This window comes from Pseudophryne corroboree, unplaced genomic scaffold (genome assembly GCF_028390025.1).
Source record: "Pseudophryne corroboree isolate aPseCor3 unplaced genomic scaffold, aPseCor3.hap2 scaffold_364, whole genome shotgun sequence".
In the NCBI taxonomy this organism is placed as follows: Eukaryota; Metazoa; Chordata; class Amphibia; order Anura; family Myobatrachidae; genus Pseudophryne; species Pseudophryne corroboree.
The window spans coordinates 252778-257607 of record NW_026970017.1 but is presented as its reverse complement, the minus strand read 5'-3'; the positions used below and the strand labels follow the sequence as shown (position 1 = coordinate 257607).

Genomic DNA, 4830 nt, shown 5'->3' with positions numbered 1-4830 from the left:
GTGCAGCTTACACACATAATGCCAACAGTAGCAGTGCCCCTTCTACACATGCCCACGGTGGCAATCCTTTACATGGCAAATATCAACCTGGTTTTGCCATGTAAAGGATTGCCACTTTAAAAACAAACAATCAAACAAAAACAAAAAAAACAACAGGAAAAAACACAAAATCTCTCACTTTCTGATTCTCACACCCTATTACATTCCTCTCTATATATTTAAATGTTTCTATTACTGTATGTTCCCTCTTCCCTTCTCCAAACTATACACATCAACATTTTTTAGTATTTCCAGGTAAGTTTTGTGATGTAGGCCATGCACAATTTTAGTTGCCCTAATGTATTTACAGCCTTCTGGAGATATGGCTTCTGGAACTGAACACAGGATTCTAAATGTGGCTGTACCAAGGACCTATACAGTGGCATTACAGGTTGAGTATCCCTTATCCAAAATGCTTGGGACCAGAGGAATTTTGGATATCGGATTTTTCTGTATTTTGGAATAATTGCATACCATAACGAGATATTATGGTGATGGGACCTAAATCTAAGCACAGAAGGCATTTATGTTTCATATACACCTTATACACAAAGCCTGAAGGTCATTTTAGCCAATATTTTTTATAACTTTGTGCATTAAACAAAGTGTGTGTACATTCACAGAATTCATTTATGTTTCATATACACCTTATACACACAGTCTGAAGTTCATTTAATACAATATTTTTAATAACTTTGAGTATTAAACAAAGTTTGTGTACACTGAGCCATCAAAACACAAAGGTTTCACTATCTCAGTCTCACTCAAAAAAGTCCGTATTTCGGAATATTCCGTATTTCGGAATATTTGGATATGGGATACTCAACCTGTATTACTTTTTTCTGCTACTGGTTCTTTAACCTATGCAAACAAGCATCTGACTTGCCTTTCCTATTGCTTTGTTACATTGCTTACCTGAAATAGTAATACTTAGATAGCTTTCCTCTTGCCATTATAATGCCCTTAATATTATAGTTAGCCTTTGCATTTTTGAGACGTGTATGATTTTGCATTTTTTGGCATTAAATGTTGCCATGTTCTTGACCATTCCTCTAGTCCAGGGGCGGAACTGCCAGAGACAACGGAGTCAGTTGCCGCCGGGCTCCAGCCCTAAAGGGGCTTCCTCCATTGCCCCCCGGCTGTTACGTGCCCTTCCTACTAAATAGACAAAGGCGCTACCAGCAGGGTCTCGCAGTTTGTACATTCCATGCCGTAACACCCTTCTTTCCACCTTCACAATGAAGCTATTGGTACTTTGCAAAAAAAAAAATTATTAGCATTGCAACTCAGCAGATCAATGCAGTGTGCAGCCACACACTCCATATATCTGCTCAGCCACAAAGCTGATTATTTCTTCACAAAGTACAAGGTGAGCTCCAAATAGAATTCTCTAGCTTAGATTATACCTTTCTATGCAAGGGTAAATAGCTCAATTGTTTGACTGCAATGCCACAGGAAATGGTTTGGATCCAAGACAGTGTGACTGAATAATAAAGAAACCTTAAGATGAGTTCATGAATGTTGTATAAGTATTAGTGAGAGAAGGGGTCAGGAGCATGCTAGGCTGCAAAAAATAAGGTAGGCTGCAAGTGAAAGTAATGATCTCCTATATATTTTCCCAGATCTGTCACTCTGTGTGGCTAACTCTGGGGGAAGTCACAGCAATGGGCGGAGACGGCAACTGCAGGACGATACACCAGTGCCAGCAGCAGACCGTAACAAAGTGACAGATCAGGGAGAATATATAGGAGGTAGGGAGGTGGCCATGGTACATGGCTGGCCAAGGGACACTAGCTCATGTACCCCTTTACCACTGAGGCTGGCCACCAAGGATGGACCTGTCACCAGTGCACATGCAATAACCTCTTCTGCTGCCCTCTTTGCAACTCAGATTGCCCAGTGCTCCCCTTCGCTAACAGTCCACAAAGTTTCCCCATCTCACGATCTGCCTCCTCACCCCCACTTTCATCTCTACAGCACACGCGCATATCATACAAGATCCCATCATGCGTACGTAGGTCTGAAATGCAAGAGGGAGGTTGGGGGGAGATTGGCATGCGCCAGCAACACCACACAGCTCACTGTGACCACAGTGGAGAGGCGCTGCAACAGGACAATACACCAACCTCGGAGCAAGGAACTGCGTCGGTCAGGAGGAGAACTATTTCAATAGCATAAAAAGGTTAATGCGTCCCACCCTATGGACACCAGACTCATCAAGTCACTGTTGCCAGAGTCTCATACAATGACTCTGAACCTCTAAGCACACTATTTGACTGTCCACACCCTGCTGTGCCTATTACCCATCTCCTCCACCACCCTCAACACTGACCCACACATCATTCACCCACAAAGATACAATAAAGGTAGTTTGGATAAATTAGCTAAATGAAATGGATTTAACCAATTTATCTAAATGACCATTTTTGGATGTTTTCCAGTGTTTGTGAACAAATGGTCAATTGTAATTTGCTGCCACATATTAGCATAATTTTGTTTCAACTAGAAAAAAAAATTGGACAGATAATCTAAGTGTGGATCCAGTTTAAAGGTCCGTATTCACGGCCCGATTTTGGGGAGAGATGTGTGCTGAGCGAACTGCTCAGCACACATCTCTCCCCCCGCTCAGCACAGCGTGATGTGTGCTGAGCGTACGGGGGGTGGGGGGGGGCGCTCATTTCACCCCCTGTGTAGGGCATTCTGTGTGTATCCAGCTTAACAGGTGTGAGCATCATACAACTACTGACTTGCGAGTAACTATACAGCAGCTCCATACCTTGTGACTTGAAGAAACACCAGTTAACCCCGGGAATGCTGCAGTCAAAGCAACAATTCCTCTTCTTCAATTACCATTTTAATAATAGGGTAAAGAAAATGAAGTGGATTTTAGAAAGAAAATAATACTGTCAATATACTATTAAAACAAATTAAAATGGTAAAAGTTATTGTACTTTAAGTAAAAATAAAAGAGACAAAATATCAATCCCAGTTTTGGATTACTTTAATTAACAAAAAAAATGCATATAGCAGAGGATAGTTTCAATCTGCCTACCTCTGGGTTATGGGCCCAGCATGCTTCCATTGCAGTACTCTGCTGCACATGTAAGTGCAAGAGATCCTGAAGCACTCACTCATCATGGGAAAGTACCAATGTGTTTCTTCGTTGGTTGATGGAAGAAACATCTTACAAAAACTCTCCAGATTATTGACTTTTTAAAGTTTTTCTAGGAAACGTTTTAGATGAATGCTTATTAGCCTTTGTCAGTATGGACTTTTGCAAAGTGTCTCTGTGGCGCAATCGGTTAGTGTGTTTGGCTATTAACCAAAAGGTTGGTGGTTCAATCCCACCCAGGGACGTAATTAACCTTGTGATCAGATTTTGGTGATATTTAAGTAGACAAGTCAAAATTTCAAACCTCCTCTTATGGTGTAGGGTACATGGCCTTCTCTGATGTAATCAGAGTTAGATTTGATTCAGTGATTTTATAAAAAACAGCTAGGAAGCACAATTTAGCAGTGGGTTGCAGAGAAAAAAAAATATGCTGGCAGAAAAATCCAATCGAGTGATTAAACAGCTCTTCATTTTCTGGCTTTATTTTTATGCTAACAAATTTGTTCTCTGAAAAGTGTCCACAAAGCCAAGTCTCTGATTAACACCTTTGTAAGGATGGTTTTTCACCTATTACTAAATTAAACTTGCTTCATTGGAAAGGCAGCAAGATGCATCCTCATTTCAATGTCTACTGAAATAATACAAGTTGACACCAGGAAACATTAACGCCACTGCATCCTTGCTGCTTTCTCATGTGGAAGTCTGTTTAATGTGAAAACAAATGTGTGTGTTTTTTTCAACCTGGAAGCCCAACATCGATTAAGATCGATCTTAAATAGACCCCTGGGTTTTAAGGATAACCATGGTTGAGTCCAATGGTTAATTCACATTGACCGAAGTTCTAATTAAGTCACCTGTGCTCAAGCATGATATCCTTAAAATCTGGATTGCAATGACAGCATTTTGGAACTATGCCTAAGGGTTTAATTTTTACATTTATCCACTGACAATAAATCTACCTACAATATCCCTGTAACTGTTATGATTACAGTATTTCACTAAATAATTTAATTTGCTGAACCTTCTGTAAAAAGAAATATTAAGCTGCTGTAATTCCCAGATGCAGCAAATTTGTTAGCTAGTGGGCAAAACCATGTGCACTGCAGGGATGGGGGGGGGGCAGATATAACATTTGCAGAGAGATTTAGGTGGGTTATATTGTTTGTGTGCAGGGTAAATACTGGCTGTTTTGTTTTTACACTGCAATTTAGATTTCAGTTTGAACACACCGCACCAAAATCTAACTCTCTCTGCACATATTATACACCCCCCCCCCCTGCAGTGTACATGGTTTTAGCTAATAAATTTGCTGCTGTGATCAGATCTGAGTTAAGCCCTATGTATTTGGCACTGGCAAAGGGTTAGAGGCCTTGCTGTAGAGCTCACACCTTTCTTATCATGCATTGTAATATTTCCTATGTCCTGATGTTGTGCTCTCTGCTCCATCCAAGTAAACAGCAATGTAGCATGGCTATCAAAGAGCGTGAAGATTGCAGATTTCCTGGGATTAATGCTAAGGAATGCTATTCCAGAGGCTGCTGCTTTAATTCAAGTGTCACTGGGGTTAAATGGTGTTTTTACCTTAAAAACACAGGTAGAGTATATAGTACAGTGGTAAAGTGGGAGCATGTAGTGCTATTGATTACAGATTTGATGGAGCTTAAACATGGATAAGGTCC

General features: G+C 40.5%; 1 non-coding gene across 1 annotated transcript; it reads left to right on the top strand.

Moving 5' to 3' along the window:
- The first annotated feature begins 3322 nt into the window (after positions 1 to 3322).
- Positions 3323 to 3396, top strand: TRNAN-AUU (transfer RNA asparagine (anticodon AUU)). Its single transcript has one exon. It is a non-coding gene; the product is annotated as a tRNA-Asn (tRNA).
- The last annotated feature ends 1434 nt before the right edge of the window (positions 3397 to 4830 follow it).